The sequence below is a fragment of the Drosophila virilis genome, chromosome 4 (genome assembly GCF_030788295.1).
Source record: "Drosophila virilis strain 15010-1051.87 chromosome 4, Dvir_AGI_RSII-ME, whole genome shotgun sequence".
NCBI classification, from domain to species: Eukaryota; Metazoa; Arthropoda; class Insecta; order Diptera; family Drosophilidae; genus Drosophila; species Drosophila virilis.
Window position 1 is genome coordinate 13,298,248 of NC_091546.1, and position 14,841 is coordinate 13,313,088.

At 39.0% G+C, this 14,841-nt stretch overlaps 1 long non-coding RNA gene across 2 annotated transcripts; it reads right to left on the reverse strand.

The window, feature by feature from the left end:
* Positions 1-3,939: 3,939 nt before the first annotated feature.
* On the reverse strand, positions 3,940-5,773 carry LOC26530853 (uncharacterized). Of its 2 annotated transcripts, none has more exons than XR_011416695.1 (3): positions 5,737-5,773; positions 5,253-5,686; positions 3,940-4,256 (listed from the first exon to the last, which is right to left on the reverse strand). It is a non-coding gene; the product is annotated as an uncharacterized lncRNA (long non-coding RNA). The 2 variants fall into 2 exon arrangements; XR_001450157.3 differs by having other exon boundaries at positions 5,741-5,771.
* Positions 5,774-14,841: the final 9,068 nt, after the last annotated feature.

The window sequence follows — 14,841 nt, forward strand, 5'->3', positions numbered from 1 at the left end:
AATTAATGCCCAAATATTCGTAGAAATATTTCGTAAGTTTACACTTAGAAAAGCTTTCGCCTTATTTATATATCTCTTTACTCTGCCAATTGATCTACATATCGTTTCAAGCCTATGTCAATCATAAGTACCTAATGCATATGATTAATTGTACATTGCTGATTAAAAGCATTGAAAAATTCTTGAATAATTATGCCATTTACTACACAAATTGCCGCTGTGTACGCTCCCATAATCACCATTGGCATGAAATGCATTTTTTAAAGCCCAATTGCTTGGCCCATCCATAATGAAAATATCTAAAAAAAAAAAAACTATTCATTCATGCGAGCGGCTATTAGAAAAGTATTTGAAATATTTCCACGCCAGCAGCCGGCACTTGTGCGGCAGCGCGTCTCTACGCGATCTGTGTAAGCTATAAAATCGTGAGCCAACAATTGCCAACGGACCACCAAGGTGAGCTAACTGTGCAACCAGTTTGGCCAAGTGTCTCGCACGGTCTAAGCCATTATTTTTATTTTTTTTTTTTGGGGGGCGGGGGCGCTGGCGACTTAGCTGGAAATTAGCGGCGCCTTTTGCATATTTTGGGGCAATTGAAATCGCGTCTGTCAATTCGAAAAAAAAATTGTTTACAAAATCGAAGTCTTGTTAGCAAATGCCACAAAAAATATTTCGGTATATGAGCTGCAGGCAATGAAAATTCGAGTATGCTTCCTATGTCAGGCAGTTGGCAGTGTTTGCATATTTTCATGTTTAACTATGTGAAAAACGTAATTAATTTTTTGAATAACATTTTATTTATTATAAAGCCGTAGGCACGAAAAAGAATTCTTTGAATATTTTACCTCAATTCCAAACTTATTCGGTTATTCCTAAAGAAAAACCTATTGAAAATGATGTACTTAAATTGTGCCCAAGTTGTTCCTTTTCCTTTCACCCAGCTTTACTACAAGTGTTGGTCTAGTTTCGCTTATTGTCGGACGCAAGACCACAATATACATTTAGATTAGGGTATTCAATATGTCGACTTATTGCACTTCAATTAAGCTGCATGTCAATTGCATAGTTGAAATGCCTGAGCGCATCTTTAGTAGCTGTTGTTTTGTTGTGTGGGGGCTGGTTGCCATTTAAGGAATGCCTTCTAATTGTTTTGTAATTTGTTAGCCAATTAATTTGCGACTGCATTGCGAACTATTTGTTGTTGTTGTTGTTGTTGTTGTTAACGTAAACGTTAACGTTGACTTTGACGTTGACTAATTGCAAATGCAGCGAGGCGCGCGCGTATTTTGATTTTGACATATTACTAAAACGTGCACGCTATAAAGCGCGGCACGCAAATCTTAATAGGAACAGGTCCAAGTACGACTGCGCGTCTGAGTCTGAAGTATGTCTATGAATATGAGCACAAATCCCGAGTGCGAGTATGTCATATATTCAGCATTTTATTTAACATCACACATTAACATTAATTGTTGCACATTGATTTAGTGCTCAGTCGGGCTCATAAAATCGTATCGTGCATTCTCTGTTATGCACTTCAAATTGCAACGTGTGGGCGTCGTCAACGTTCTGGTGCGCATTTCCTTATTGCTCATACGCCATGTAGTACAGCTCACTTTTGCGCTTAACCCATGTGCTGACAGCAATTGGCAAGTAAATAAAAGCGTTTTAAAAACATTTAACACTCCATTTAATATGTTTATGTAGTACAAAAGATCGCAATGCTCCGCATATATATATAATTACTTTAGCAATTGGCAGATTTTTTTGTTTAAGAAATCTAGAAAAAGTTCAGGACTTGTATATTTTTTATAGAAATCGATGTTTATTTACTAGAAAAGTTATGTGTATCTCATTTTTATTTTTAAATATTTTTAAAACTTAAATTTGTATAATTTCCTAGCTATTCTTGTCACTGTACGAAAATTGATTGCGCTCTGGGTCATGTTATAATTAATTATAGCTTAATGGGTTAAATGCTGTGTGTGTTGGAAACAAGTTTACAATTTTTTTTTTGAGCTACACAAAATTCATTAAATCATGAAATAAAAATAAAATTGCTTATCGCACAAATCAGTCTGAATTCTGTTTTTGGCTGATTTTCTCATCGTCTTCAGTACAATAAATGAACTTTAACAACTTCTTCAACTTCAAGAGCAAATGCGCAGCGTTCATGTTGGCCAGCGCGAGAAAGCAAAGCGAGCGCGAAAGAGACAGAAAGAGAGAGTGGGAGAGAGACAGCTTGCGTGATGCCATAAACTTGAACTTGATTGGATTTGTTAAGCAAATACAAAAGAAACTGATAGTCAAGCTTATCTAATTTTACTATCAAAGCGATTATCAAGCTCCCTGTCAAAAGCCAGTGTGTGTGTGTGTGTTTGTGTGTGTGTATTGAAGCACGCTTTCTAACCGAATCTTTGACTAATTAATTAATATTTTATGATGCCGCCGCTGCTGATGCTCTGCAAACAAAGCAGCGGGACGTTGAGCAGAAGAATTTGAAATTCATTTAGTTGTTGGATTTATTTGCGAGCGAGGAATTTCGGGTGATGATATCATATGATAATAACGCAACAACAACAAAAGCAATAAGAACAATAACAATGCGCTAAGCAGCATTGAGCCGCTTGTGAGCTGAGAGAAAACGTTTGCTGCCCATCGCAGCAGGTGTTTCTCTCTGAGCACACAGACGGCATCTCGGACTGCGACTGCGACTGAGACTTGGGCTTGGGCTTGGGCTCTGTTCACAGCACGCCATAAAATGCTTTTGCTTAATAAATAAAAAAATTAATTTTTATGAAACGTGTTTAAACAAACAACAAAGATTGATTGGCCAGATAAGATGCAGCTACGCTTCGCTACACCAACACACAGCAGACACTCGCACACACACGGCTTATCAGAGAAATGTGCCAGAGTGTGCGTTTTAGCGTGTGGCCTGAACGTTGCTTAAAGTTTGTTGCCTGAGTCTTTTGCTTTGAAAACTGTTGCCAACGAATCTGGCGCTGCGCTGTCTACGCCGTCGGCTGCTCAGCGCTTGGCATAACTCAAATAGTAACTTTTATAGTAAACAACTTACCCTGGATGAATCGCTTGGCTATATATAACTCGAATATATTGCTAGTATATGTGTTTATCTAGCTGCTGCGGTTGATGGCGTATTGGAATTTATGCGCTTTGTTTTCTTTTTCGGCTCTTTCTCAATTTTTTTGTTCCTTTTTGCTAATGATAAATTAAAAGCCACAATTAGTGATTACTGTCACACCCAGAACCGCATTGTTTTGTCAATAGTACAATTTATTGTTGCTGCTGTTGTTGTTTGTTCAGCTAATGGATTTATTGGGTAAACAGCTGTCGCATGTTAAACATTTGTCAAAAATTCCATACAGGTTTCATATCGTTGCGCACCGTGACAACAACAGCCATACTGGCACCAGACGTCGCCAACATACAACAGCCCATCCAACGACCCAAGCGATATTGTTTGCCTATTTTCAGTATATGTACACATATGGGTGGGGAGCTTCCAAAAACTATTGTTGATGCCAGACAAATTGGCTACACCAAACCATGGGCATACCTATATTTAATATATGTATATATATTGTTAGTCCACTAAGCCACTTATGAAAGTTGCCTAAAGTAGTCCAAAGACAATATACATAGCCATATTTATCAATAGAAAGAATATATATGTAATGAACCATAGATAACGCTCATGAAAGGTGCCTCAAATAGTCCCAAAGCAATTTATAGCATACTTATTCACATTTGAATAAGGTTCAGAAAAAGCATATCCTGTATAAAAATATATCTATTTTTTCAAAAGTTTCGAAAATTATATTTCCATTAATACCAGGCAAATTGAGTCTAGTGAAAATATTTCTCTAATATTTGATTTTGATTACTTACAAACTAATACACTTTTAAATCTTAAGACCTCAGTTGCAATTGCAATATGACAACTTTTAGTTGGACGTACTTTTATAAACAAGAATTTAACATTATTAGATATTATTTTACTTGTTTATTTTGGAATTCGATCAGGGTCCAAAAATAACTTGAACTGCTTTCAATCGGGTAACTTATACGATGCAGGCGTAGCAGCTAGCAAGTTCGTTGCCTAAGTCTTTTGTATGTCATCATCATTAACAGCTGCAGCACCAATAACAACAAGGGTAAGATATATATATATAACAAAAAGGCAACAACAACAACTGTCACTGAGCTCCGCTAAGCTTCACTTTCAACTGTTTCTAAAATTGGGAGAACCAAAAAAAAAGCATAAATAAATAAATAAACAAGAACAACAAGCAATAACTGAAAAGAGAACAAAAATTAACAAACACTCAGCACAGAACATTCCTATCATCTGTTGTTGTTGTTGTTGTTGTTGGTTTTGTGACCAGAATTAATGCCTTGCGATAGCAAATTTAATTTATTACGATAATTTTTCATTTTTGTCAACGACAACAACAGCAACAACAACAACAACAACAACAGCAGCAGCAGCAGCCGCCGCGTTCGTTGCTGAAATTTGAGCGCTGGCCAAGTTCGAGGACGCAGCTGGCAGCAGAGGCGACTGAAATTGACACTGAGACAGAGACCCAGTCACTGTGCCTGTGTTTTTGTGTGTGTTTTTAAAGACGGGCGCGATAAGCGCGACTAATAATGGCTAATAAGCCATTAAAAAGGCATAAATTGTTTTGTTAGCCCATCTCTTAATAAATTCCACATAAAATTGGCCCGCGTTGGCCTCAGTTTGCCACTTGCTGCACTGCATCCATCTCAGCCGGGTGTAATGTGTGCTGTCCTATGTGCCTTGTCTGTGTGTGTGTGTGCGTGTGTGTGTGGGGCGACTGGCAACTACTTCCACTGCGACATTGTCGCCGGGGCATTTCCCTTAATTTATGTTAATGGACGCTGCGCTACAAATTGCAATGCCCTTTTGTGTCTGCTGGCGACTTTTGATACCCTGCATAAATGCATAAAATTAAAGGGTGTCTTAGCTAGTGTTGAGCAGATCACAATCAAGCATGTGTTGGATTAAAATTATGTTCAAAATAAAGTCAGGGCGGAGTGTAAGCCTGTGATGCAGGTCTTCCAGAGTGAAACATAAACGAGTTTATCTAATAACACTTTGTCGGCTTGCGAAGGGATATAATGATTGCTTATAATAATCTAGTTCAACCTCTGCAAACGAATGCCAATAGTTAAGCTGCACAGCTGATCCGTAAGGATTAGGCACTTACTGGGCATATTCATAGTTGGGATTATTTACTTCTACATATATATTGTTCTTTCTGGTTTCTTGCATATCACTGTGAGTTGATTTTTAATAAATTTTCATTTTCGCTTGGTGTGCAGCGCTAGTTGTTGTAACTGTGGTTGTTGGCTTTGTTGTTGTTATAGCTGTTGTTGTTGTTGCTGCTGCTGCTGCTGCTGCATCTGTTGTCCAATGGGATGCGTTGAGGTCTTCGGCATTTTGTCGGCGTTTTTGTCTTTGTTCTGCAGTTGGCTGCTGTTGCTTTTTGTGTTTAATCGATTGTTCATTGTTTTGTTGATGGCTCGCAGTAGTTGTTGCATTTGTTGTTGTTGTCGCTGCTCCTGCTCTTGTTGTTGTTATTGCTGTTCGTTGGGGGCTTAATGTGGCAGCGGCATTTATTATTTCGACATTCTTAACGAACTTCGAATTTATGAGTTAATACAATGCAAAAAGAATACAGAAATACTCACGCACTCAATACGAATACTCGATTACTTGATTACAAATACAAAGATACACAATATATATGCATATATATATATATATATATACGACCGTGTGTTGGGGGCGCACTCAATTTGTTTAACCAATCGACTGATCCTTGTCCATAAGCCTGTTAACTGCTAAAATTTTGTTTCATAAATTACTCACTTAATTGCCCATTTGCACTTAATTTTTTAACATCAGAAGGCAGTTGCATCGCAGTCTTTCGTTAATTAAGCTGCCAATCTTGCGATGCGCATACGCAGCGTGGGCTCAACTTCAGATGGCAGTCGGACGGAGACGGCGACGGCGACGGCGACGGCGACTGAGACTGGTCGGTATGAGTTGTGCCCGCTTGACGTCTTCAGTTTTGTGTATACAATTTGCTGTCACAGAGCTCAACCTCGGGCTGACCTTGTCCAGGGGCAATCGATTGGCGGAAGTTGTGCAAATTAACAGCTAATCAAAGTACTAAATGCAATAATGTACAGCAAATGGAAATCTATTAAGACTATATGTATGTATATTGTGGCTATCTATAGACTACTTGAACATGCAAGTCTTACTAAAATTCTTAGTTAAGTTAATTATTAAACATATATATTCACTGCATGAATAATCTTCTGTCCATCAACGTGTGATCATAATCAAATCCGCTTTAAGATATCCAAGGGAAGACAATTTCAGATATTAATAACAAAAGACTTAAAACACAAACTTAAAGGAGAATGGGTATATGGTAGGTCTCTTGTTAGCTGTCATACAAAAAAATATAAAATCAAATGCTGAGAAGAGAATGTGGCTACTGGGAAAAGCATAAAATAAAAATTTACTTAAGGTTTTTGTGTATATATTCTATTTCTATTTTAATATGTTATATTTTTAATATGTTCTTAATAACAACAGCTGCAGCTGCCACTAAAGCGTGCAACTTAGAGGCAAGAACTATGCCAAGAATGCGACACAGCATTTAGTGTTACTTTATTTGAGGGTTCATCCCACATGCAAATAGGCCTGCAATTATATTCAAATTAGCGGTACCTGCCCACCCAATTGCCATGGCGTGCCACAAAAACCTTGCCCCATTGGACCCAGACCGAAAGCCGGAGCCAGAGCCAGAGTCGAAGCCGGCCAAGCCCAGCCGCAGTTTCAGTTTCAGTTCCAGAGTGCGTTGCAAAGACCTCTTCTGGCGGCTGTGGCAGCATTTCAAAAGCTTCGACTGCCCGCTAATTAGGAAATGATTTACTACGCGGGCATTTGCTTTATGCCACAGCTACACACACACACGCACACGAGCTGAAGGAGTATAAGTGCCAGTAACCACCCAAAAAGTCCGAAAAGGCCAAAACAAACCGCGGGAGACATGTTGGCCACCATGCAAAAAAGGCGGCCAAAAAGGCAACAACAGCAACAAACAACAACCAACAATTTTGTGGCATAAAACATTTTGTTGTTGTTCTGTTTTCATACCCTGGCAAAGGGTATTTCAATTTAGTCAAAAAAATGCCTAAGGGAACTTTCGTAACTGACCAGATTGGGCAACTAAATCATAAAGCTGTCATAGGAAAGTTAGGCGAAAGTTAAGTTCTTCGTTAGAAAAATCAAGAGTTTGTGAAGATATCCTAAACAAACTTGGTATTGAATAGTTGGACTATGCGTCCTGCTTAATGAAAAACATCTTATTAACATATCATACGATAGTCGAGAATTAGTTTTTCCCCACTCTTCTCACGCGTCTGCACGAGCTTTAGCTGTATGCCTACAAGAGTATTTCATTTTCGGTGTGCCGTTCCTTATTGTTTTTTTATTTTAATATAACTTTTTCGTTTTTTTTTTTTTTTTGTGATAACGCAGAAGGCAGCGCATTTAGCTCGGCCACATCATCAGCATCATCGTCGTCATCATGATCGTTGATGGTCATCATTAGCTTGCTGCGTGTGTGGTGTGATCAGTGGCCAGTTGCGAGCTGGCTGCTCCTGCTGCTGTTGCTGCTGCTCCTTGAGCCAGCTCTACTAGCCACACACACACATACACACACATTCAGATGCGGGGAGCGAAGACAAACCGAAAACAAAAACAAGCAAACCGAAAATTATTAATTATAGTCACGAAAGGAAATAAAGATTTCATTTCAACAGAATGCAAAGGCCCGCACAGGCCGACTACAACTACAACAACAACAACAACAGCAACGATTGATGAAGCACTGCAGCATTTCTCACAGTGCAACAGCAGCGGCAGCAGCAGCCGCGGGGCCTAAAAGGATTATAAAAAAGTTGTCGAAACAAGCCATTGGCAAACAGAAACAGAAACACACAACAACAACACACAACATTATTAAGAAATTAAGTAATTTCTTTTTTATTTATGCTCCACGAGTTTTACTTTAGATTATCTCGGCTTGGCATGCCCAAGCCCCAGAGCAGGCCACATAAAAGGTTAGCTCCCTTCGACTGCAGCTGTGACCAGCCCAACGTCCGTCTCTTCCAGCTGCTGCTGCTGCTGATCCTCCTCATCCACCTCGCCAGCTGCACCCCCGCCACGCACACGCTGTATATGTGAAATTTATTAACGATTTTTATATGATTTTTTTGTCTCGTTTTGGCTTGGGTTTTGTTTCGGTTTTTTTTGTTTTTGGTTTTGGTTTTTGATTTTTCTTCAACCACTCGGCATAGTCAAGGTGTGCGCATAGACACTTTGGGTGTTGGCCAGCAGAAAAAAGGCAGCTAACAGCGTTTCGGTTTTATCGTTTTATTTTTTTTTTCGTCTTTTTATTTGTCAGTGTTCATATTTGATGAAATAATTTTGCCAATTGGGTTCCATGAAAGATCTACGCCGCCTAAGTGGAGCTAATTTGTTTGCTGCGAAAATATTTGAGACGCGCTAATAAGCCGCATAAATTTGATGCCGCTCTGTGCGCGTGTGTGTGTGTGTGTGTGTGTGTGTGGGTTCGTTCGTGTGTGGTTGATGGGCTGATTAGCAATTTGTGGTCAGGATTTGGACCACACACACGCATGGTATACGACATGAAGTTGGCATTACGAATCCATTTGCTTAGATGCTGCTGAAAGTTAAATAGCTTTACCCATGTCAAAAGCCAAAATTGAGCTGCAAAACAAAAGATTTAAGACACAAACTTGATGGATAGCTTATGCTAGATTTTGATCAAAGCGTTGCTAAATTTATCATTCGATAAGGCTGTGAATGGTTGCTACGTATGGTATTAAGTGTTCAATTAGAATTAAAGACATATATGACAACGATAAATATTTTCTCTCTGATTAAACCTTATTCAATATAATGCGAGTTTAGTTTTAAAAAAATCAAAATTCAACGAAATATTGAAATTAATTGAAACATTGAAATTAAATATAAAAAAACCTCCAATTCAAAAAAATTAGGAAAATTGTTTATAATCCAAAACATTTTCAGAAATTAAGAACAAATACTTTGTTGAGTGTGGAAAGTGTTTAAAACTCGTACAAAGTTGTAGATTTTTTATACGTAAATATCAATCAAATATTATTAATTAAAATACGTTTACGTTCCAGAGCTTTATCTTTTAAATTTTGAATGTATATTGATTACAATTTGATTCTCCGAAAAAACCCCAAAAAAGTGTACAATTAAAAGCACTTCAAGAAGCGAGCACTTGAGATTGTTGGCTTTAAAAGCGAATTTAAATGAAATTCGCCTCAATATCGATCACTCGATCGACTCTTGAGGGTTGCGTATCACAAACTGCTCCACAACAGCTCCAATGGGAACCGACAGCCATTACAAATCATTAAAAAGCATATGAAGGCTCATTTTGCGTATTTCGTATAACACATTTATGGCCTTTCTGGCTGTCATGAGGCTAAGAAACAGACATTTTTATTTGTTATTTGTTCTGCAGGCAATGCCCAATGAAAGCTAAGCACAATTCCTCCAGTCACCAGCCACCAGCTCCCCTCCCTCCTCACTCATTTATGATGATGAATGATCATTATATGAACTGCCCGCTGTGCTGGGCTGTGTGCGATCGCTTCATCTTCATCTGCTTGGCTCATCCTGTAAACGGCTGCCTCTGTGTTGGCTTTTCCAATTTGTATTTAGCCACAAAACTAACAACTGACAACTGTGATCTGTGATCTCAGATCTGAGATCTGCGATCGCCACACGCTTCGCTACTTTTTGGCACGCCGCGGCGCAAATGTCAAAAAGCTGACAACGTCGCACCATGAATAGCTCACATTGTTACTTGTGAGCTGCACAGCAGAAATCAAAGAGGCACAAATCTTGAGATTATACAAAACAAGTAAAGAAACTGTCTAAAGGCCAACGCAGCCAATATACACTAGCTGAGACATTGAACTACTTTATTATTTTAGTGTACATTAGTTCGTACTCTGTACTCAGCATTAAATTCGGCGCTTTGTTTGGCAAATTATGAGAATTTAACACCTCATAAAATGAACTAAATTTAAGGTTTAATTTTTTGCATATATATATATATATATATATATATATATTAATTGACTAATTTATAAATTTTGTATGCATAGCATAACAATTACGATACAAACATATTTAAATTAATTTATTTATTAATTTTATTAACATGAAAATGAAGATAGAATTTAGCCCGCTTTTTGCTTATGAAAATATTTAAGGCGTGCAATATTCTCAGCACAGCGGGCCGTCTTAAGTTAAAAATTGATTTTGAGTTATATAACAAATAAACTCTTCGAAAATCGAACCGTGAACCAAAATAAAGATTGAAAATGTTAAATAATCATCTAAATTCCTTGCATTACCCCACTGTCATTGAATCATATATTTAGCTAGCCAATATTAACTTGTCCTACATTTTGAAATATGCTAACAAATACGTCTTGAATAAGACAGACGTCAAGCTAACTGTCATTCTTAATTATTATTAAATCCAATCTCAGGCAATAGAGTTTTTTTTTGCTTACTTGCCCAGTTATCTATAATAGCCAAAGCAAGAAAAGAATATTAAATATTTATAGCAGAAATGAAGTGTAAAAAGCTGATGAAATATGAACGCTATTTTGAAGTTCAATGTGAGTTCAGTTGGCGTCAGTCAGAACGTCAGTCAGGCAATCAGTCAGTCAATCAGTCAGTCATCATTCAAGTTGAGGGGCTAATCCGCAATCAACGCGAATGCGGCGATTTCTAATTTGCTAAAGGTGCGCCCCGCACTGACAACAATACAAGCAACAACAACAACAACAAAGGCAACAACTAATAAATAATAATAATGAAATTATTTATGCTTCAATCAGGCAGCTCGTACGATCGCAGTCAGCCACAGACAGCGTGTCGCTCCCAGCCCTTGAGCAATTGTTGTTGCCTCCGTTCGTTGCCGCGCCCCTTGCTAGCCAGTCAGTCGACCCCCGCCCCCACCTCTCTCCCTGACCCTACCCCTCTAACAGTCCCCTGACGCTTCTAAGCGCGCGCTCATTTTCAAATAATTAATAACAATAATTTGCAGCACGATAAGAATTGAATTGAATTCCATTAAAAGGCGCAAAATGTATTGAGCTGTCGCCTGGTGGTCGCGCACAGGGGCTGAGGCGCTAGGGGTAGGGGCGTGTCAGGCCAAATGAACAACACACGATGTCTTGAAACAACAACAGCAACAACAACAACAGCAGCAACAACAACGAGTTTTGAAGCCTCGCTTTGGCTCATGTTGTTGAAGCACTTTTTTGTGGCTTGTCTGTTTATCTAGATTAAACCCTCGCGGCAAGGCACACAAAAAAAAATTACACAAAAAAAATACAGTTCATTATTGAAATCATTGTGTTGAGTTTTTTCTTTTGTTTCTTATTGCTGTTTCTTTTTTTATAATTTTTTTATTTATGTTTTTTTTTTTTTGGCTGCTGTCCGTGTAGCATTCGCAGCTAGACATTTTGGCATTTCATGAGACTCTCATTGTCAGTAGTCTCTCCACGGCTCAAGTCGATAGCCCAGCAGACACGGAGATTCAAGACTGGAGACTCGAGACTCGAGTCTGAAGACTGAAGAATCGAGGCTCGTTGTGTGTGTGCGCTTTGGCTTTGGCTTTTGTCATGGCAGACATGTTGGCAACGCCAAATGTTTTTCTGTTCGCCTCGAGCAAAGCAGCATATAAAGATGTACACGAGGTACGATCGAAGAGGTATTGTCTTTATGTGTGTATGTGTGTGTGTTTGTGTGTGTGTGTGTCTATAAAAATTATGATGATCCACGATAACTTAGCTCGGTGTGGGCAATTATAAGGCAGTCTTGTCGACTTGTGCTCGTCTATTAGGTTTTGTTATTATTAAATTGCAGTGATTTATCAATAATTATAGAGATTGACTTAAATGAAAGAGGAAAATTTAGATTTAACTGTGACCATAATTATTGCTGATATAAATGTATGCACATAAAAGCGAAAAAATGTGTGTTAAGCGTTTTTCTTTTTTCAACAATTCCATAGTGGAAAATTTAATTGAATTTATTCACTTCCATTAGTTTTTAGCTTTATTATCTCTTCTATTATTAGAAATTATAGTTTAGTTTTAGTTATTCATAAATTTCAATTAAGAGCGTAAAAAATGAGTTGCATGTGGGAAAAATAAATTATGCATATATAAATTTTACTTTGTTTCAAAAGTAACATTCGAATTTCATTTCAATATGAGTTAATGATCCTAAAAAGTGTATTCCAGTATATCTTAAAGCTGTCTTGTATAATGTCCCAAATACCAATCTTGTAGCACACAAATAACCTCTTACCTTTAATTTTCGAATATGTATTTCTAACTGCCAACATGCCATAGTGTCGATTACTTTATTTAAACAGCTTCCAGATTTTGAGAATTGGAATGCACAGTTCAGAACTCATCGAACCGCTCCCATGGCTAGTTATGTTACCTTGTATCATCTGCCAGTTGCGCGGGTGTTGCCCTTATATTTTGTAAATACATGTATATATATATATATATATATATTTGTGGACTCTTGCAACTCCTTGGCCAGCCCCAGCCGGCAGCCCCTATGGCAATCGGAGTCGCAGTCGAAGCCGAAGTCGGAGTCGCAGTCGTAGCTGCATTTGCAGCCGGGGTGGTCCAATTGTACTTGGACTTGAACGATTGGCTGGCCGGTTGCGGCTCACGAATTGCATTAAAATTGCAATTTCAGGCAGCGCGCAAAGTTCATGTCAGACATTATGTTGGGGCAACAGAATTGTAGGAGGAGGTACACGTTGTTGTTGTTGCTGCTGCGACTGCGACTTCGACTGCAGTTGCCGCGTTGGCTGGCCCAGCTGAATTGAGCCTGCACTGACGGCCATTTTGGTCTGGCGGATCGGGTCCAGACAAAAGGCACGACGATTTCAACGCTTTGTCGTGTTCTTTGTGCTATTGTCTGTCCGACTGTATCTGCCGTCGTCCCGCTGTCTGTCCCTGTTCCTTGGCTCACACGAGCGCAAGTACAAGAGTTCTTGAGCTTGGACTTGGACTTTTCGAGTTTGTTTGCTGAAGCTGAAGTTGCGACTTGCACTGGGGCCCGAAAGTAATTTATTTCTTTATTGTTTTACGAATTTACAATGCAACTGGGGAACAAGGCGACTGGCAACTGCCAACTGGCAACTGGCAACGCAGCCATAACAATCACGCCGCAGTTGTTGTTGCTGTTGTTCTGGTTGCTGTTGCGTGTTGCATTTGGGGTGACCACCTTGTCTGCCAGATGCAGCCAAGCACACACACACACAGCCAGAGCGAGAGAGAGAGAGGGAGAGAGAGAGAGAGAGAGAGAGAGAGAGTGTGTGCCACTGGCAAACACACACAAGCACACACACACAGATACAACATCGCCGGCTCATCAGTGTCAATGCTGGGCAAGAGTCGATGTCTGCGTCGCCATCGTCGTCGCCTCCTCCTTGGTGTGTGGTACGCATGCGCCCAGCATCGCCCCAAGGAATGCGTTGCACGAAATGCAAAATGTCAGCAACGGCGGCTCCAATCGAGGACTCCAGCTCGGCATCAGGAATCGTCGACTCGTCGACTCGGAGCTGGGCAATTGCAGTTGGATTCGAGACTTGCCACGCTACTCGCCTTAACATTCCACAAGTCGCCTGGAATTTCCTTTGTTTTCTGTGAGAAATTTCAAGCCAACACATAAATTGTCGTAGGCGCAAGCGGCTACAGCTCCAACACAGCTTTCAGTTCTCCACCAGATGCTCTCAGTTCCCAGTTCGCAGCTTCAGCTTCAGCTTTGCAGAAACACTGTGCAACAGCAGTTAAGTTTCTTTAAATATAAATTTGCTAGAAATTAATACTTGTCTTATAAGTTGATATATCTTAAAGTTATTCCCAATAGATAAGCATATTTGAAGTAGGACTTGAGTCCAATAATATATTTTTTAGAACGATCACAAATATTTATTAGATATTTATTTATTAATGTTAAAAGCTTATTAACATTTTATGTTGATGTTAACCAGCTGTGGGCTTTAGATCGACGCTGTTAGCAACACATTTACAATGTTAACTTTACCTGAATATAGTGTTTTTAACAGAGCTTTCACTTAAATTTGTTATTCATATTAACCAGCTGTCGGCGCTGTTAAGAGCTCTATACCTCATTAATTTTACTTAAGTATACAGTTTGGACAGCGCCTCAATAGCATATCCGCGAGCAAGGAGTACTCAGTTGTTTGCAACTGTGGCGCGCTTTTAACAACATTTAGATTAGGTAGCTGTAAGTGAACATTTGCCTTGCATCTTGCATCTTTTAAAAGTCATGTGAGAAACTGTAATCTATTACAAATTATTTTCTATTATATTCCAAGCTATCTCTAGACGCAATACTTAAGTTATTTTCTTTCTATTCCAATATGCATTCCCTCATTCTTCTCTATTATATACCAAGTAATTATACTTAAATTACTTAAATTGTTTTCAATAAAAATATTTGATTCCAAATTTGCAGCAGAGTTTAAAAGATGCAGTGCAATTGTTATTGCTGCTGTTGTTGTTGTTGCAGCTGTTGTCAAAGTTGGGGCAGTCGGGTGAGCCGGAGATGGGCAGATCGGTAGAACGGTAGATCGGCGATCG